The sequence below is a fragment of the Schistocerca americana genome, chromosome 7, assembly GCF_021461395.2.
Source record: "Schistocerca americana isolate TAMUIC-IGC-003095 chromosome 7, iqSchAmer2.1, whole genome shotgun sequence".
NCBI lineage: Eukaryota > Metazoa > Arthropoda > Insecta > Orthoptera > Acrididae > Schistocerca > Schistocerca americana.
Window position 1 is genome coordinate 278,159,450 of NC_060125.1, and position 22,272 is coordinate 278,181,721.

A 22,272-nucleotide genomic window follows, 5' to 3' on the forward strand; every position below is an offset into this window, starting at 1 on the left:
AATTGGAGGCAAGACAGTAACTCCCCTGATGACAGGAAGTCGGGAGGCTCCTTTTACGAGCGGAGAAAAACATATATTTCACAGACACAACTGTCTGGGAAGCTTAATAGCCTTCTTTCAGAAATAGGAAATGGTCGGCCTGGAAAGATAAGATTTCATGAATGAGGGACTGTAATTCCATCTAGGTAGATGTTTTTTGTCGAAAAGTGACTATGCTTACTGTGAGAACGATGCCTCCCTAGACTAAAATCTTCTTTTTTCAGACAAGAGAGATTTTGAGGTGCTGATCAGCTCCCCTCAGGATATGGGATCAGAGGGTTGCTCCCCCTACTTGGGAACCCCAAGGCTGTGTCTGGATTGGCTGTCAGCCCAGCAGAATAGTCAAGAGGAGAGATTCAATGAGTCAAGGGTAGTTCGATTGATTTGTACAATGTGGCGGCTGTTTTTTTCTGCTAATTTGGCTCCTGTACGAGGCTTGGTGAAAAGCATGGTCCTGGGCTGGTGGGGAACCTCAGGTCTTTCTCTGTTGGGTGACACTCGTGGTATACAAGTAGTGCAGTGGAACTGGATATCATCTCGGACATATCGTGTGTAATGAGGGTGAAATTATTCCTCGTGAGTCGGCCGTCTGACGTTTGACAATTCCACCACGCACCGTCGTGCCTCTGAGTCAAATTGGTTGGTCAGACCAGCGAACAGCTGCACCTCACACTGAAATCTGCTGGGGTGTCAGGGCTCTTATAGCGAAGTTTCCCGCGTTCTAACAATCACAACGCCAGTCCACGTAGATCGCAAGTTTTCGTGGACGCGTCAGAACATTACAGCTGCCTCCGCGCTCCGCCCCTCGCCCACAGCGTGACATTTTATGCTGTCGCCTGCATGAAGGTGAAAGGGTAAAGCATTGCTGCAGCGATGTAGGGTTGTTAAATGGTATTCACAGCTCCCTGTTCTCCGTGAACCACAATTTGTTGTGTACCTGGTCATAATAGATTCCAATTGAACAGAATTTGGCTTCAGAGTGAATTCATGTCAACGAAGTCTGATTGCGCTGTAAGAGGGACTAATTCAGGGGGAACTTTCATAGTTACCACTCCAATGAATAGTTTGCCAATCAAGCACTATTCCTTTCCGGATTTATGTCAGTCATTTTGCTTGTAAGATGTATCAACTCGATTGTAGTTATAAAAGTATGTATAAAAACTTCTCATAATTTTTGTGAACTTAAATGCGTCCTTGTTCTCGTTTATTCTCCTCCCGCCATTCACTGTTTTTATTTGTGGTGAGACATGGATAAATGGCAATTCAGAATCCAAGCGTAGTTAATTAATTTGATGATTAACTGGAGTTCTGAAAGTGGCCGCAGGCAAAGGCAAAGAAAAAAAAATAAAAGAAAAAAAATGCCAAGGGTAAATTCACTAATTTCGTATATAACAATTAATGATGTAGCTCATGATTTGAAGTTTGTTGAGAAGATAATACTTTTCTTTATGTAAAGATAATAATATTTAGCATCACTTGGGCATACATTCATGATAAAACAAGCGACCACTTGCGAAGCTATCTGACCTTTTTGTATATGATATACATCTATTTCTCAGGTACTGTTACCTCATGACTCAGTCTGTTTACAGAGGCGCTTTTTCCATGTCAGCTAGCACTTACAGCACCCGAAATGGTCCTCGCACTATTAGGGGTCCCATACCACACGTTTGCTTTTTTAAGGAGCAAAGTTGCTAGTAACAGTTTTCAGTAAGGAGTAAGACTGCTTAATATTATGCGTGAATGCTTGCATAGTGTTTCAAGGCAATGGAAATAATAGATCACGGACATAAAATTTTATATGCGATAGTGTTGTTCTTTTATTAAACTACATTTTACGCATAATAATTGGTGCAAGAGTAATAGTCAAATGATGTTTTCCACTATGATCTAGTGTGGATTACAATTAATTTGCGCCACAACAGTGTTAACAGAAATTGACTGCTTTAGATTGTTTACAGATCGGTTCCAAAAATCGTTTCTTGGTGTACCATCGCACCTAACGCAGTATTCTGATATTTTACTGTGTGGCATACCGCTGCTTAGTGCACTGTTTGATTCTTGTGAAGAAGAAAATAGCAATTTGACACTGTTAATAAAGCCGTTTATTCACACAACTAGCACCGTTACCGGCGTCGAACCGACAAGTTGGTCTTCAGACGGATGTTCACGTTTAGAAGCACATTCGGCTCTTACCCTGTGGTGGTAGTTTCTATCATTTTTTTACACTGCTTAAGGCTTGTTGACTAAACCCGCTGATTATTTAATTTTTATAAAAATAAAACAAAGTAAAACCTTCATCAGTAGTCGTGACCATGGATTTGACTCTGCATGGATCGTAATATTTTTTCTGAATTATTTTAGCACGTTGCTGGGTGCAATATATCTTTGCAGTTGAGCGGAAAGTCGAGGTAAGTTGTCTGTTGCGCACAGGAGCCTTGCAGTACAATTGTTGGGAGACGTTAGAGAATATTTTTAAAATCGCAATCAGATACTAGAGAAGTGATTTTTTTTTATAAATAGGAAGAGTAATTAATTGGTTTTTTGTTCTCTGTCAGAATTCTGACATGTCCGATAGTAGGAGGTTCCAGAAAATGTTTGAATACTGACATGGAATAAGAGTTTTCGTAATACAAGTTGTACGGCTGCACATCACATTTTGTGATAACGATAAAAAAGTTTCACTAGATTTCCTTGCAGTTTTTAAAGAAAAAATATAGGTAACGTTAATATTGCCAGACATAGAGCTTTACACATTTCTGTACGTCTTTCACTAGCCTAAGAATAATAACAATTTTTGATAGTAAAACTTTCAAACTTATCTAGTTACGGGTAACTCACGTCAAAAATCCCGCATATATATAGCACCAAACGCACATGCACACCTTACACCAACGCACATACACTCCCCCCACCCCATCACTCTCTCTCTCACACACACACACACACACACACACACACGCGCACACAGGGTGTGGGAGAAACTTTCAACATATTAATGAATAAAGAGCCGAAACTAATATGAACATCAGCAAATGTTTATCTAAATCTACACAGCCGCCTTAAGATGAACCTGTCGGTTCGAAACTGGTAACACCGCTATTTGTGTGAACAAGTGATATTGTTAAAAACTTGTGGTTGCTGTTTTCCTCTCTGCCCGAACCAAACTGTATTTCCAAAACAGCCATGATCTTAAAGTATCAGTTTTAGACAAAATAGCGCTGTGCAGGATGCTGTGAATTATATTCGTGTCCATATGATAATGCTAAGCATTTCAATTTTCAACTTAAGATGTACACAAAAATCAATTTCAAAAGTGTGCACAAGTCAGTCGCTGCAACAGTAGGAAAATGTCAATTCCATTTCTTTGTTTTTTGAGTGATAGCGAAAGCTTGGAACAGCGGTTACCTCACCTTTCCCGCTGAATAAAAGAAGGAATTATGGTTACTTAAACCAGTTTCTTTGTATACACGGCCTGAGTATATACTGGTCGAAATGTTACATTTCAGTTCTGTGACGGAGAAGTTTAACGTTGGTAAATCACAGCTTCTTTCTATGTGAATGTTGACGAAAGATTCAGTTGTGATGTGTACTTGTATCGTTTTGAATAATGTTGGCTATATTTCTCAGATAATGGTTCACAAAATAATGTTAAAGATCTGCTTTCGTTTCACCCTCTATGAAGTACGAAGAATCATCATTCTTTTGCGTGTTGTCCCTTACTTTGTGCTCAGTATTTCTTCATTCTGTCTGACTTCTTCTTCTCTCCTCTTCTCAGATGATGGAGTTTGACTTTATTTTTAATTTCTCTTGCAACCTTATTTCTGGGTGTTACTTCTTACCTGAGCTGTTCTGTCGAATAATAACTATTCTGTAATTTTTAATTCTCTTAGATTTCTTTCAATTTCCATAATCCAATTAAGTTTCGTTATGCAGTTATGGAAGAAATAAAAAATTCGTTTAGTTAGTCTCCTTTTCCGAATGATATGTGACAGTTTTTCAGATTTTTGTAGACAGTTTCATTATTGATGTTTACTATAATTTTACTCCAATTATTTATCTTAAATGTTCCTTCCTTATATTTTAACTTTTCTATCTGGTCTATGTGATTCATGGCTAGGGTTTCTGGTGTATACTATGATTCTAGCTTCATCACTGTTTGTAATGCTTAACTGGGACCCTCGAGAAAGGAATTTGTTGTTGTCTCTCTTTTTCAATTTTTAAGACTTATTTTGCCTTGCATTCTGTTGCATTCCAACTAATCCATCCCCTAGATAGTTAAATCCTTTTATTTTTCTATTTTGTGTTCTTAGATTCTCAGATGTTTATTTGGGTGTTTATTGTTTGTTACGATTTTAGTTTTTGAAACGAAATGTTTTGGCCTATTTCAGCTGCTTGTTTCTCTAGTTCAAGGACTTGTTCTTCTGCATTCGGAAAAAGGCCAGATCATCTGCAAAGGCGATTCAATTGATCTTGAGATTCTTGTCTTTGGAACCCAGTCTTATTGAACTCTTTAGGTCTAGGGCTATTTTCTTTGATCAGTAATCAAAACATCCTAGATCAGGGTATTAACCACGCCACCGCTTTGATGTTGATTAAACATCATCTGCAATGATGGTCGAAGACTTCCGGCATAAGGCGTCACCCTCATACAGCCAACGGCTTTGTCAGAGAGGATGGAGGAGCGGACAGAAGTACAGGGCTTTCTCTCGTCATTATGTCGGGAAGCTGCCACTAAAACTGGAAGAGCGTGCATATGAGATGTGGCAAGCGATTGAAATAGTGTCATGATGATCTCTCCACTGGTAAAAGATTCCGAACTAGTCCCCCATATGGATCTTCAGGATGGGGCTTCCAAGGGCGAGATGACCATGAGATAAAGATTGAGTAAACAACGAAATGATAACGTTCTACGAGTCGGGGCGCGGAATATCAGAAGTTTGAACATGGTAGGGAAGTTAGAAAATCTGAAAAACGATACGTAAATAAATTAAATTTATTGTATTAGACGTCACCTTCAAATATTATATGAAAGTAAAAAAAGTACGTGTAAATGAATGTGAATAGGGTCCGGAGGTTATCAACTTCATTTGTGCTGCATGACATTAAACCTACACTGCCTGTTTCTCTTTACGCAGTTCACTATATTTTTTAAAGGCTCTCATATTATTTATAAAATAAGGTGAAAGTGCCAGAAACGTATGCTGGAGAAAAAGCACTTGTCTGGATATGAACCACATTACCTCTATCGAGATTGTTCAGTGCTCGGTGCTGTAGGCTGACGCCCTTTTGACCTATGTTGGTCATGTGATCGGCTTTGTACCAGCAATCTGACTGTGGTGCTATTTAGAACGGTTATTTTGCCTATGAAATACTAAACTACCGCTCTATCACTTTGTGATTATACTACCGATAAAAAGCTGTCGATCAGCAGTGTAAAAACTATAAACTTTAATCCAATATGCAAAAACTTCGTAAAAAATAAATAGATCAACGAAACAAATATTTTCCCTCGCTGTATTCCGGTAATACGGTTTAGATTGTTGCCTCTTCAAAGTATCCACCATTTGCCATCAGAACAGCTGCACAAACTATTGGCGTTCTAGAAATAGTCATTTGTGGTGTTTTAGCAGATATTACAGTTCTACATCTACATTGATACTCCGCAAGCCACCCAACGGTGTGTGGCGGAGGGCACTTTACGTGCCACTGTCATTACCTCCCTTTCCTGTTCCAGTCGCGTATGGTTCGCGGGAAGAACGACTGTCTGAAAGCCTCCGTGCGCGCTCTAATCTCTCTAATTTTACATTCGTGATCTCCTCGGGAAGTATAAGTAGGGGGAAGCAATATATTCGATACCTCATCCAGAAACGCACCCTCTCGAAACCTGGCGAGCAAGCTACACCGCGATGCAGAGCGCCTCTCTTGCAGAGTCTGCCACTTGAGTTTATTAAACATCTCCGTAACGCTATCACGGTTACCAAATAACCCAGTGACGAAACGCGCCGCTCTTCTTTGGATCTTCTCTATCTCCTCCGTCAACCCGACCTGGTACGGATCCCACACTGATGAGCAATACTCAAGTATAGGTCGAACGAGTGTTTTGTAAGCCACCTCCTTTGTTGATGGACTACATTTTCTAAGCACTCTCCCAATGAATCTCAACCTGGTACCCGCCTTACCAACAATTAGTTTTATATGATCATTCCACTTCAAATCGTTCCGTACGCATACTCCCAGATATTTTACAGAAGTAACTGCTACCAGTGTTTGTTCCGCTATCATATAATCATACAATAAAGGATCCTTCTTTCTATGTATTCGCAATACATTACATTTGTCTATGTTAAGGGTCAGTTCAACGCGTCTTGCAAAGTATTCCATAGAATTTCAACATTAAGTAAGCTGAATTTTCTACCCTCTGCCAAGTTCATCCCATAAGCGTCAAATGGGATATAAGTCAGGTTCTGAGTAGGACAAATCATATCTTCAGTCCCCGACATTTCTCTTTTGTATTGACATATCATCTGCGCAATTTAAGGTTCATTGTCCTGCTGCAGAAAAAACCCACGGCCAATAAATCTCTTTCCAGATGGAACTGCATTGTTGATCAGTATCGTGTGATATCCTGCCTTATTCAGTGTCCCATTAATTCCCACCAGATCACCAACTTCATCACCTGCGAAACACCCCCACTCTATGACCGGCCCTCCACACTTCAATGTTGGCGTCACACAATGATCCTTTATACGTTCTTCGCTAAGTCGTCAAACTGACATTCAACACCGTGGCTGGCTCGTGTTATGCTTTGCATTAAACCTTGGTTGCTATTCTGTGATTAGTCTCCCGTTGTTATCGCGATTATACTGTTATCCTCTCTCTCCGCAAGTTGTTGCAGCAGCGTGTATCTCTATTCGCATCCTTATACTATCTTTGGCCTCGCGCTTATAGCTTCCGGCTGTGCCGTGTGCGGGCAATTGGTCTCCATGGCGCGTGTCTGGCCAGGGCTGCCGGCGGCGTCCACGTGCGGTTGGAGTGTGAATGGCTGTTCCCATTGCTACGAGGTCCGTGGCACACCTATCCCGGACATGAAAGTTGAGTCTTTACTTAACGTACCAGCCAGCCCCAACTGTTCACATTGTGTCGTCTGAATTTTATTGTGGGCTGTTGGGACATTCCCGCGAGCAACAATGTTTGTTTTCAAGCTGTCGAAATTCTGGCTGCCCTCCTGTGGAGTTTAACTTAACTCGATTATTTTGAATTGAAGTGCACCAGCGGAATCTTCTGCTTTGTAACCGTTAGCGTTCCGGTTACCTGTCCTGGCTGTTGACGTAAATTCAGGCAGTGTATTTTCCTCGTCGTGTTGTGGCTGTCCAGCACGGCGTGTAGTTTGACAGCTGAATGTGTTATTCGTTGTGAGCGACGATGTCTTCGCGTTGTTCCATTGAACTCCCTGTTGTGAGCTGGTCGGGTGTAGTGGAAGTTATCCTGTGGCTTGATCCGTTGACTGTCTGTCGGTTGGGTTGCCGCCGGATTGAGAATTGTTGGGCCGGCTGCCTGTCTCACCCAAGCGAGCTTTAGTGTTTGAATTCCAGGCCGACCCTTGGAAACTTGTGAGTGCCGCATTATGTGCTGCCTTTTCTTATTTGTCCTTGTTGTTGCTTTATGTATGGCTTCTAACCGATTTTAAGTTAAAGTTGTTTTGCCCTTAGGGCGTGAGATTCTTTGGGCCTTCAGCCTAATTTAGAGAAATGTTTTAAGATAAAGCCTTCTGCCTTGTAAAGTCAAATTCTTGTTTTTGAGTCTTAAGTGATCGGCCTTCAGCCGGTTTTAAATTAAAGTTGTTCTGCCATTGAGGCGTGAGATTGAATGGTACATTTAGCCGGGAATTAAGTTCTAAAATTAATCTTTGGCTTGCTCTGTTTTTAATGTTTTCTTTACCCTTGTAGTGTTTGTCAAATGAATAAAGTAGTATGTTCGAGTGCAACTGACAGCCACTCATTTTGTCATCCTTCCAGAAATTAAACTATCTGTCCTGTCCTGCGGGTATGGCAAGGAATCTCAGATGGCTTCCAAATACTTCAGACTTAGTTCCATTCGTGAATTAAATTTTTTAATATTTCTGTTCGTTGCAGTTTTTATGTCTCTGCGCCCATTGCAACCTTTTAACCTTATATTGTATGCATAATAAAGCTTTCTTCGTCGCTATGCATACCTTGTAAAACTTCTTGACAAAGACGGCGTTGGACTGTTGAGACAGAGTTGGCGCTGCTCGTATATCATCTATCTTCTCGCGAATTTCAAATGCAGTCCGTGTGCTCTGACGTTCACTCTGTAGACATGTGAACTGATCTCCTCTGTATGATGTTACTTGGTGTTTCTCACACAGCAAAGTTGAATTTGCACCAGTTTTCTTGAACTTCTGCCATGTTTACACCATTACAGATTGGGCTACGCCAGGTTTTGTTGCTATAATCCCATTAGAGTAGCCTTCCTGATGCAGAGCTACAATGACAATCTCCTGACTTCAACCCATTAGGAGGTAATGTGGAATGAACGTGATGAAGTACACCAACACACTGGTAGTCGCACACAATATAATGTAAAGTAATGCAAATTGATTGCTGGACAGACAGCAAAAGGAATGAAGCCCATTCAGATGGAACCGTCTTAGGGAAATGTCGTCAGTGGTATTATCACACTCATCAGCGCCCGTCCACGCGAATAATGAGTCAAATACTCAACAGAGAAGCTTGGTCTTTACTTGTTTTATTATAAGAAAGGAGAAATGATAGAATATTCAATAAGAAATGCCTCTTTTAACCACAGATCCATAGTTCTGATAGGTTCAAACATGGTTCAAATGGCTCTGAGCACTATGGGACTTAACATCTGTGGTCATCAGTCCCCTAGAACTTAGAATTACTTAAACCTAACTAACCTAAGGACATCACACACATCCATGCCCGAGGCAGGATTCGAACCTTCGACCGTAGCAGTCCCGCGGTTCCGGACTGAGCGCCTAGAACCGCTAGACCACCGCGGCCGGCTTCTGATAGGTGATTGTAATTTTTTGACTGGTCGTATATGACGAGATTAATGATGGATTGCTGTCACTGTCACTGACTAACAGAGGACTTATCATCTGCGTACTTGCTACTGTTTTGCCAGAATCAATCACAAATGCACAAATGCTGGTACGTGGCGCTGTGTAGCGTCCACTCTAGCACTTAAATAGTATAGCAGATTTCTCACTTACTCTCAGTGAATCGCACGAAAACAACAAGATTTAGTATATCATTAGGCAGAATGATCTACGTCTGCAGTACTGTTTGGCCACGATAAATTAACGGTTTCGCTAGTGCTGCCAGAAGTGGAGGAAATCGGCACTAATTGAAAGATATTCATTTTTCTCCGAGCGCTGCCTACGTCAAAGTGCCGCTAGACGCGAAGTATTACGAAAGGATTCTGTCTAGTAGCAAGCAACTTTCGGAAGCACTTGCGTTAGAACATAGCTTACATTTTCAATTCACTGCGGCAAGTTTATTTCAGGAATGTGTTGTAAGAACCTATTGCAAAAGTGCAATTATTATTAAAAAACCAGTGCAGTCGCAACTGTTGTTGCATTATTATTAAGAATAAAAATCGTGAGGAAACACAAAAATAAAAAGCAGAAAAAACATTAGAGGAATACATATTGACGTCACCAAGAAACACTATTCACTTAACTAAAATCAAAGGACTTACTTAGATTAAAAACTTTGAGGATTTCGTATGGAAACCTCTAACATCACTTGTCCATTGTTTAGTCAAATATTCGGAAACAGGAAACAAAAATGGGGCATGGTATCTCACCAAGAGAATGTCTTTTAATAGCTCCTAGATTCTTACAAGCAGTATTTAGTACTTTTGTCGCAAATGTAATGCATTTATGTTTATGGTAACACCAAGAACGTAGCTAATATTAAAAGACAACGGTACTGCCATCCTCCTTTCCTTCTTGGTGAACCGGCCGGAGTGGCTGAGCGGTTAAAGGCGCTACAGTCTGGATCCGCACGACCGCTACGGTCGCAGGTTCGAATCCTGCCTCGGGCATGGATGTGTGTGATGTCCTTAGGTTAGTTAGGTTTAAGTAGTTTTAAGTTCTAGGGGACTTATGACCACAGCAGTTGAGTCCCATAGTGCTCAGAGCCATTTGAACCTTCTTGGTGAAACAAATTGATTTTAAACTCCTTTCCCACTTCCTTGACTGGTGGTGTCTATTACGTGTGTTGAGGGGTTCCAATGGCACATTTGTTTCGGTCCATCTTTGTCCCATTCTCATTTTTAACAATGATATTTTCGCACCGATACTGGACGCGCACAACTTATGTAAGTTGCAGAAAAACTTCCACGAAGTAACAAACTGAGCCAGTACTCTTGCAGCATGATGCAAGAAACTAGAACGCGTTTTCACCCTGCAGCAGAAAGTGCGCTGATTTGAAACGTCTTGACAAATTAAAACTGTGTGTGGCACCGGGACTCGAGCCTGGGAACAAGATCTGGCTCACAGTTTCAGTTGGTAAGGAAGTTCCACTAACTTGCAAGCTTCTTGAAGATGACGAAACTAGTGAACGTCGACGGGTGAGCCAGAGGAGGAGCGAGGTTACAGATATGGTGGTTCCTAATTTTTCACCCAATGCTGTTACTGCATGGATAACGCATCATACCACAGCAGGAGGTTCGACAGAATGCCCAGTAAATATAATTTCAGGATTTCGGTGGTAGAGTGGTTGCGAGACAAGCAAGTGACCTGCAACGATTCATTGAGGAAGGCTGAACCGTTACCTAAAATAAAGGAAAATGAACCAGCTGTGAAAGTGTACGTCATGCATGAAATCACCGAGAGCAGAGGTCACAAAGAAGTCAGTTTACCGCACTATAATTGCAACCTAAATCCGGTAAAATTGGCCTGGGGCAAACGAAGATACAGTTTCAAGAACAACAAAGTAAAACTTGACATGTCGGAGAAAACACTACAGATTCTTGTTAATACTGCTTTCCTTTCATTTACTGCACTGGACTGGCAAGGCTACAGCAAGAAAGTGTAGCAACTGGAGCAAGAGCATTGGACACGAGACGGAATAACTGAAATGGCCATCGATGAAGTTATAGTCAATACTACGCCCTCAAGCGACGGTGATGATGTTAACTGAAACACAAATGACAGCGATCTTTAGTGGACACCATTTTGACTGTTCTTGTAGGCATAGTTAATTACTGTTCTACTGCATTTAATAAATGCAATGGGAAACAGATTCGAAAAATCAATTTTTGACTTTTGCTTCATTTCGTGTTAAGTACAAAACGCGGCACCGCCGAAGTTGCCTTCTCATCACCACTCCTCTCCCCTCGACAGCAGGAATGCCGGAGCATGACTGTTTCCGACGGCCAACGCGCCAATCGTCAACGTATTGTGGAAGAACAATATGTATTAATGTTTCTAGTGGAGCTTTTTCTACGTAATGTTATAATTACTTGATTTGCTAGGACTTTATTGAGCAAAGTAAATGGTTGTAAACTGAACTGTATTAGAATGGCTATAAAAAAGTCATTACTGTTGTGTACGTAGTCAGATGTGTTTGAGGAAGCCTTCGATTATTAACACAATGTCAGTGTCACGACTGGATTAAGCAGCTGCTAAAATCGAGATTAAATTATAAGGAAACAAGGACTGAACAAGATCTACTTCACACTTCTGTCACTTTTATTTCTGACCCTGCTCCTGGTACCGGTACACCATAAATTTAGACGAAATCGGTGACGATGAGTACGTGCAGCCACCTGGTAAGCCTTTGCTCCATCTTTAATAACCACGTTGTCGACGGGACGTTAAACCCTATCTTCCTTTCCTTCAATCTCCATCCAGTGAGCACATAACAGTTGACAATTCGTACCTTAAACCACATGTAACCTACAGCTAATGTGCAGGTTCGTTATGTCTGACACCACCCTGGTATGTTGGCAGGACTGGCTAGGAAAGGAAACCGCTCACCACTCCGACACCCATTACCACCGCATGCAACTCATCGCTAACGTGCTAGTTTGTCACTTGCCCTCGCACCCCGGTACGTTGGCAGCACTGGCTAGTAAAGGAAACCGCCCGCCGGCTAGCGTTGCGCTCTGCGGTAATCGACGGCGGGTTTTAATGCTGTTTCGATGTCGACGCGGCTGTGGTGCGATAAATGACGCAGATCGACCGCCGCTTGTCCGTCCTCGCGTCACCGCTGAAATACGTGGCACAGCCGCCGGTTTAGCTGCGCCCTAAATTTTACGTTAAAGTAGCCGTAAAAGCTGGCCCGGTTGGGTGGGGGGTGAGGGCGGCAGAATTACAGGGGAGCGCGCTGGTCCGGCTAATGGTCGGATTCAATTTCTGCAGCTCATTGGGCACGCGAAATAATTCATAGCAGCCGCGCCGCCGCCTCTGTTAGCCCGCTAACTGTGCTGTGAGTAATTGCCCTGTGACACACACGCCCGTTGCCCACACCTTGTGCCTGCTCCAAGTCGTACAGCCATTGTGACACTGTGCCGAATTTCCGACCAATATACTGCACCTGCTGTGTTACATGCAGTATCGTATTGTTAAGCCACTGTCTTTATCTTCTTTTATTACACTGTGTGTACGATGATATATGAAAATGATTTCCATTAGGGAAACATTGGATTCTAATGTGTACAAAATGCAGAAAGTTTCGTGTCACAAAACGTTTCAGATAAGGAAGCCTCTCCGAAGTGTCTCGTGCGGTGCAGTCATATGGCAATGCGGATGCCAATTGTGTTCTCGGCTGGGGATATGGTGGCAATAGAGGGATTTTGTCTGGTTACAAAATACTGACATGAAGTATTTAAAAAACGTAAGAAATTTGGGCTGCCTCTGGCCTTTGTACCGTTCATTGCTGCTGGAAATAAACATTTGTTAATAATACCACTGTTTCACTTTGTGCCCCGTGAAAATCAGTCTCTCTCGCACCATTTCCCTCACAAATCCTGATGCATAGTGGCCCGGAGTACAGTACTGAAGAATGATGACATGCGTTTGAAGTTCACTAAGGATGTGGATGCTGTGATAAGGATTATCACAGAAAGTTCAACTCCAGACGAGTAGACATCTTTAAATGGGGCTATTCCACATGTTGGACAGTGTGACATAGGCGCAAGGAAGATAACTTCGAAGAAACCTTGGGTACCTGAAGAAATACTTCAACTCATTGCCGAAATGAGGAAGTACAAAACTATTCAGGGAGAGACAGAAATTCTGCAGTATAAATCACTTAGTGGTGAAATGTATAGAAAGTGCAGTGCAGCTAATGATCTTTTGAAGAAATGACTCACCATTCATAAATGTCGAAACAACTTTAACTGAAATTAAGGGAGCAATGAGAATTCCATTATAAAACCCCAGAGGAAGGGCGGATTGGTGGGAAGAGTACATTGGAGCCTTTTATATGGGGGAGAATTCTCTGATGACTTAATAGATGAAGAAACTGGAGTTGATAAGAAAGACATAGGAGTCTAGAATTAGAGTCAGGATTTAAAAGAGCTCTGTGAAACTTGATATCAAATAAAGCAGAAGGGATATATAACATTCCATCGGAATTTGTAAAACAATTGGAACGAGTGATAACAAAACGAAGAATCTATGAGAATGACAAGTGCCGTCGGACTTTCGGAAAAATGTCTATACAATTCTTAAGATAGCAAGCGCAGATTGGTACGGAAACTATCGTACATTCAGCTTGACATCTGATGTGTGCTAGCTGCTGACAGGTAAAGCTAATAGAGGAGTGCTAAGGTGCTGGGTTAACAAAACCGCGATATACTTCATATTGTATTTATACTCAATATTATTTAAAATTAGAGGGAATGTCAGCGTTTGCAGTAATTTTGATGATTTCTTAAGAGCACATCAAAATTACAGCCAACGCTGACCTTCCCTTTAATTTTCTTCATCATATGGTCGTTGCGCACACAGCACTATATGGAGTCGCCAATCAATCTATATTCTTTACTATCAAAACCAATCGATTACTTTACAGTTAGTAAAATACACAATTTAATACATAGAGCACTAATGATTAGTAAATAAGGCTGTTAAGCCCTAGGCTCACAACATCAATAAATACAGTTCATAAAATGTACTGGTGAAAAATGATAATTACAAAAAAAAAAAAAAAGAAAAGGAACCATCGCCATAAGTTGGCGGATTCACAATATAATCTTCTTCCTTCTCTTATCAAAATAATTTTAAAGTGTTCACAGTTGCAGTAAGAATTATTGATTTCCATCTGGCTTGCTCGTTAATGGGCAACTGCAGGTCAAGTACTTCAATTGATGAAACAAGTAACTTCAATTACTAACTCCTTAGGGTCCAAAGATAAGTTCCTACAGTGGTACAGGTATGGCGACTCTGCAAGACTTTGTTTACATTAGTGACGTCATGTGACCTTGCTCATTGACCTACTAAGTAATCAGTCTTATTGGTGACATCACTGTAGTATTCAACTACATCATCATTTTACGTGTGAGGACATATCCCTCGCCTCAACCCCTCCCTCATTATATAATGTAGTTACTGCGCCACGGATAAATACGTGTGTGATCTGGGGAATTCTTGTAAATTTCGCGACGTTGATATTTTGAAAACGATTTTAGGAGGCAAGTTTACGACATCGCTCGCAGGCTATAAGGCACGGCCCGGCGGGCAGTGCATAAAACTGGGAAATAATCAGCGCAGAACAGGGCACTGACGTGCAAAGAAGAACCCATACTTTGCAGTTACAACAGCGCTTGTTGACCTTTGTGTAAAGGTCGACACGGACTGAGGAAAGCTGACGTTGTAATTGTCGACGTCTAGAACCGGAGAGAATGCCAATCGTTTAAATTGCAGGCCAACCACGACGACCTTCTGGTGATGGATGACGTCGGCCAATTGGCCCACTGAAGCTACCTCCAATCTCCGCTGCACGGACGCACCATTGCTATGGCGAGGCGCCTCACACTTTCGAACTACTGACGTGAGGAGCGAGAGAGCTGCTGGCTTCCGCTCTCTGAGTGGCATCTTCGGGCGGACTGCAAGCTGCCGTCCGCAGAGACTAGGCTGGGGCGGGAACTCGCTGCCTCCAGGGTGCAGAGTTGTCTACGGGCATTGAACGAGCTCCCCTGGGCGGGCGGCCGGAGCTGCTAAGGCTCACTGCAACAACTGTGGTCGGCTGTTTCCCTTTAGTGTTCTACATGAGGTCCTGGAGTCGCGCTTGAGAGAGAAGTCAGCCGTGTCCCGGGCCACGGCACAGTAAACGCACGCTGCGGCCACTTAGCCGTGGCGCGAGTAGAATCGCTACGTCCGCAAGGCTGCGCCACCGGACGCCGACATTCACGTGGCGCCGACCCACACCAACACCACCTAGACTACAGGCCTGCACGCACACTTGTGACGTCACATATTGATGGCCGAGTCTGTATCGGAACGCTCCTGTTAAGCACTCTGCAGCTGTACGAACTTTACGAGTTTTAGGGCTGAGACCGCGTAGGGATTCTCGTGTTTTCCTCTTCTACATGGCCTTGTAATGGAAGTATGGAAATTTATATCATTGCATAAAGTAACTGAACAAAACTGCCCTATGTCATTTCAAGATGTAAAATTATTTTGACGAATTGCCTTGAATACGCGTTTCTAGGCTTTAATACAAAAAAAAAAAATGGCTCTGAGCACAATGGTACTTAACATCTGAGGTCATCAGTCCCCTATAACTTAGAACTACTTAAACCTAACTAACCTAAGGACATCACACACATCCATTCCCGAGGCAGGAATCATTATAAGTACATTCTGGGGTTATCGACAATTACAAATCATCAGCCAACTCATCTACACTAACGCGCTGGCAAAACGAAGGTCACAGTTATTTAACATCTTTACCTTGCTTGCGTGAAGACTTCTTCTTCCATGTTCTCTTAATTACTATATTAATCTAGCACTTGGTGGCTTCGCAGAGTACACCACAAAAACTACCTACTCCATCCTCTTTCGCTCACTGACAGCTACCTACCACTGTGCACCAACTTACTCCAACGCTACAATCTCAGACCAGAGGCAGTATCTTTGGCTCTGTAGTCGTGCACAATCAGCGATCCGCTTTATTGAGCCTATCGTTTGAAATATAATAGTTACATTTTAGTTTACATTAGTATCATTACAATATTAGGATGCCACGTATAAGTGTACCCCAGTAGATTCCTCCAATGTCATCACATTAATGTCCCGATTTATGGACATCATACACTGCCTCGATTTGCTTTCCTTTACTAGTCACTTATGTAACAAATACATCTGAAACATGTTAAATGATGATATGAACTGCATGTTATTAAAAATATTAATGATTTGAGAGATTTTTGGTGTAGTTTCAGGGCTTTAAATTCGCACGTGTGCACTTTGGACCTGTCTCTGCTCGGCGCTATAGTCTCTTGTCAAGGCTGAGCCTGCTTAATCGCCGATTCTTGCGTCAGGCAGGAAGGGCTGTAAAAGCCGCTGATATAAGCGGATCTTCGTGAGGCAAAAATGAATAACTCAACAGTTTTTTAACATGTTTCCAATGCGCCTTAGGAGCTAAAGTTTCGGCAGAGCATTTCTTTCGGTGCATTCTTCCTGTACGACAAATTTCAGCTTAGGTTTCCGCATGTCGGACTAAATCATTCAATTGAAAGGTCAGGTGACTTAGCAGGCCAGTCGAGGGAACTTGGTTGGCCATCAGACCAGGGTCGTATGCTTGCAGACCTGTAAACACGGCTGCTGTCGTCTTGGAATATAGAACTGTTCACAACATCCTTTACTATTTGCTCAACGGGCAAATTGAATAACACTGGGGATAGACTACAATCCTTGCACTGCTTCCCTTTCTTGCCCTTGTCTCTTGAAACTGTCGTCTGGTACCGGTATAAGTTGTGAATAGCCTTTCGCTCGTTATAGTTTACTTCTGACATTTTTGAAATTTCAAAGAAAATGTTTCAGTTAAAATTGTCGAAAGCTTTCTCCCTATCTACAAATGCCATAAACTAAGGTTTCCCTTTCCTTAACGTGTCTTCGAAGGGAAGTCTTACGGTCAAATGGTTCAAATGGCTGTAAGCACTATGGGACTTAACATCTGAGGTCATCAGTCCCCTACACTTAGAACTACTTAAACCTAACTAACCTAAGGACATCACACACATCCATGCTCGAGGCAGGATTCGAACCAGCGACCGTAGCAGCAGCGCGGTTCCGGACTGAAGAGCCTAGAACCGGTGGTCCACAGAGGCCGGCTCTTACGGTCAATATTGCTTCGCGCATTCCTACATTTTCCCGGAGTTTAAACTAATGTTCCAGAGGACGGCTTCTACCAATTTTTCCATTCTTCTACAAAGACTTCTCTTTAATGTCTTGGAACCACTGATTATTAAACTGATAGTTAGATAATGTTTACTTCTGCCAGCACCTGCTTTCGTGGCACTATTTCAGTCTTATGGAAACTTCAGAGCACTTCGCCTGTCTCATATATCTTGTCAATCATATGTAAGAGTTTTATCATGAATGTATCCCCGAAGGCTATCTCTAGTTCTGACTCGATGTAGCCTACTCCAGCGACCTTGTATCGACTTAGGTCTTCCACCATTCTGTCAACTTCTTCTCTGAATAACATACGATAAATCTCATCTTCACCAATGTCCTCCCTTTCAGAAATCATGCGTTCAACTTCATTTCACTTGCGTAGGCTACCTATATAATCATTCCGTCTTTCAGCTTTCCCTTCTTTCCTTAGTAGTTGGTTTGTATCTGAGCTCTTGATATACTTCTCTTTTCTTCGAAAGACTCTTTAATTTTCCTTTAGCCGGTATCCATCTTTCCCTAGCGAAATATGCTTCTAAATTCTTACATTTGTCCTCCAGCCATTTGAGCTTAGCCATTTTTTAGTTCTTGTCAATCTCATTTTTCAAAGTTTGTATTTCCTTTCGCGTGGTTCATTTGCTGCAGTTATATATTTTTTCATTACACGATTTAATTTAATATCTCCTGTGGTAGTCATGTTTTTTCTGCCAGGTATCATCTTTTTGCCTATTTCATCCTCTTCTACCTTTGCTATTTCATCTCTCAAAGCTTCCCATTATCTTGTATTGTATTCCCCTTCTCCTATTCTTGTCTATAGTTGCCCAAAGCTCCGTCTGAAACTCTCTACAATATCTAATTCTTCCAACTTATCCAGGTCCTATCGGAATTTCCAATCTTTTTGCAATTTCCAGAGTTACTTGTCACGCAGTATATGGAGGATGTAGTCCAGGCCGGAGGTGGTTCTTTGATGTTTTGGAGATATTTTTCTTACCGTGTTTTGGGCAGACTCATTCCGGTTACTGTGGACATAGGGTTCATTCCGGTTACTGTGAACATGGGGGACTGTTATTGCGACATTTTCGGTGACCAAATATCTTTATACATCTTCGTTCTTGTCTTCTAAGATGACACGAGCCTACTTTGCAGGCTGATACTTCTAATACCTATTTATTGTGCCTGTGGCCAGTCTACTTAATTTTTTATGTGCACCCAACAATTCAAGTGCTAACAGATTCCTTTTCTCCGTTTTCCTGCCCTTTATTTTCTATCTTCATGGAGTCGGCGAGTTAATTTGTTGATTTATGGATTCCAAACTGTGGCTGCAGTGTTTCCACGAATTGCGGAGCTGCTGTGCTAACGCGCTGCTTTCCAGGGGGTCGATTACAGCTATTACGTATGCGGTAATGCTTGATAGTAATAAGGATCCAACATTCTGCGTGGTTTCTGTTTGTTCTAAGTCGTGTCTCCCTACCACTTTCGCACAACTACGCCCTGAGCGTGTTTTTAGGGAATTGATTAGTTTGAACCTGGGACCTGCTGCTGGTAAGGAGACGCCAGACCACACATGACATGTGGAGTTCAGAAGAGTTCAGTGAGACTAGCGATGATATAACCAAATACTTAATGATTTCAGCGTCAGCTCCACTGCACTCCCTGTAAAAGAATCTTAATACTAACTAAATTTAGTGGAAGGTGTTCAAGGCTTTCTATTTTTAGTTAGCTGGTAAATAACATCGAAAAAGCAGTTAAGTTTACCATTGGAAATTTTATTCTACTCACAAAACATTGTTTATAAATTGCGCTATTGATAAAAGGAAATGTTTTAATACAGGATGATAAAAACGAACTGCGTTCAACAAAGGATGACCTATGCCATATCACATCTATAATCTAGGTTTAAATTAAGTTTCACAAAAGAGAAAACTATCAAAATGGTCTACAGTGACCCTCAATTATCTTTAATTACTTATCTAACTTGTCGTAAATTACAGTGGCTGATGTGGCGTCTCAATAATTATATAACAGAAAAATCATCGCGTTTCAGATTTTAACTTACGTAGCAAATGTGAATACCATGAGCTTTAATTGACGATCGACACTAGTATTACGCAAAATGGGGGTGTAACAGATGAGACTTCTGCAGTTATGAGTGAAGCTTTATGCGCTGTTATGCGGCATTGAGTGCGTTCATTACCTTGTCGTTGGTTAGGCAGTGTCAGGGGGGCAGCGGGCGGCGCAGCTCCACCTTCGCCGTCTCGGAAGCAACTCTCTCCTAACTTCTCCTTACTACCATTTACCGAAGTTGGTTTAAAAGAAAAAAACTATCTGGCTGTGTTTCCATCTGACCAATCAGGGTCTCAATGCTAACCTTAAGCTCCGCCTACAAAAATTCTGTCTATCCAATGAGAAACGTTATACTTTTCGTGGTGGGGCAATGTTTTTAACGTTTGAAACGTAACAGAGACGCGAAAAAGTCTCACGCTAAAAATTGCGGCTGGTGTGGCCCTTTTAGTGTTATCGTAAGATCTATACTGTTCTTCTGGAGGGCTCTAGCTTTTAACATGGGCTGGGGGTTGGTCCTGTCGGTTAGCTGGCAACGTGGGTGTCCGTCCCTTATCGTAGGGCCTTCTAGCTTAACACGGTTCTGCTCTCGGCTTCTGTTCTCGTTTCTCCCCTAGGTGCTTCGTCTGTCTCACGGTGGGAAGGTGTGACATGCATTTAGGCATTCTTGTGTTAGTCTGTGGTATTCCATTTGCTCACTCGTTACTCGTATTACTTTGGTTAATTTAATGTCACGATTTATTCGGAGCTATGTGACATACTACTGGATTTGCTTATCATGTCAGGGTTTTCATGGAAGGTGTTGGATTTGCCTGACACCTTACAAGGATGTTTTGTTGCAGAAGCCTTCGTCTACTTCTGAAGAATCTCTCGCTACAGCCACCTATAACGATATCGTTTACAGGACGGTGTAACTGCTTCACTAATTCTACACATGAAATATGTAGTACAAAACAGTATTTCATCTTGGTGCTCTCCAGTTGTTTCATTTTGCTTTATGCCAAGTAGGCTGTCCAGTTTATTCACGATTTCTAACTTTTTCTTACTTCCTGCTACACCTGAGAACTGGTGTTCACATCCTTGCGTCTTTGTTGACAGTTGTGATCACTCTTTCCATAGCTCCTTCGGCATGTAAGTTAATATGTAGCGACGTTATATATGAGGCAGACTTATACCATTACAACACTGATTTGCTTTTTGGATTTTTCTCTTTTATTACTTTTTCAGGATTTAGGTCAGCGAATCCAACCTTGTTGAAGGAATTCTATAAGAACACTAAAGCTGTGGAGGAACAGTTGTTTATTTTGCCTTCAGTTGCTATGTGTAAGGTCGTAACGTCTTTTTAGTAGTTTGACTTGTCCTATAAACGAACTAATAATTCGTATGTATTTCTTCTAGTTTCAGCTCTGGTTTTTTTTTTTTTTGTATCTTAAGATGTTGTTCTCGAATAACCTTGAAAATTTTTCGATATCATTATTCGTTACCGAGATCCAGAGGTTCAAAGTTCTATGTCTTTTTATCTTCAGTGTACACGTGAGATAATCTACCTCACTTCTCACACTACGCATTTCTTCTTAAAGAGTGTGATGTTCATGCTATTCTCTCATACAATTTGGCACTTACCTCATACAGAATGTTTGTTCAATATGTCCGACGCTCAAGGTATTTCAGTCACTCCTGGTGGATTGTTCGAGCGCAATTTAGTCAATGGTCTGTCAAATTACGTATGCAGTGCAAGAATATTTCCCTTTTTTCCCTATTAATCTTCACATCCTTGCATTGTTCCGTCATGTTAATTGTACACTCACCTTCTTCTAATATAGTCTTGATCCACTTTTTCCATTTACGTGTCTTTGATTTACAACCGTGAGGGTTCTGTAAAATGTATATTGTGGACTATCACATTTAGATATCACTTCTCCGAATTTGTATATAATTTTCATGTACACCAAGTCAATTTTTACCCACAAAAATTGCGTTCTTAACTTCTTCCACTATGATTATGCTCATATACATTTCGATGATTTCATTTATATCATACCTTCTTGCTCTGATAAGATGGAACTATTTTTGAGTAAACCATTTGTGTTTCAAGTTTGTGTTTACTGCAACCATGCTTCCCCAAACTTAATCACTTCATTTTTTGTTGCCGTACTTTCGTCCTTGATGAACTATTGTCAATGCATTCATTTCGGCCGGAAGTCACTTTCCTGTGAATTCCCAACTCGCCAACTTAACTTTTAATTTTCTGACTTCTCCTTCGTCTTTCTTGCTTATTATTTCGGATTACTTCTAAGTTTTGATGTGAATACGTGCTCGCACTCAGTAAATTTGGCACTCTAGAAATTAAATCTTTAGTCGATTCGTCTCAGCCATTTCGCAATTTTTCTAGTGATTTTTGGAACTGATGTCTGATTAGATCAAGAGAAATGGGCAGCACACTGTAAGCCTTTCACCCTCTTGTTTTTGCTCATCACAGGAAGTATTCAGTAATTACCCATCTTTCAAGTTATAATAAGTGAGGACACTTCCTGTTACTGTCTTTTCCACGTGTTGCTGTTGGTAAATTACCTTCACCGCTGGCTTGTTTTTTGCGTTTCGTTTCAAATATTGGTATTGTCTCTTAATTGAAAGGGAAAGATCACGGGGCTGTGATTGTGAATTGTTTTTCATAAGCATACTAAACGCACGGAAAGAGAAGAAGAACGATGATAAAGCAAAGTACTCTGAGTACCTTAAAGTGGGGCAGTTAGTTGAGACAGTTAGTTTAT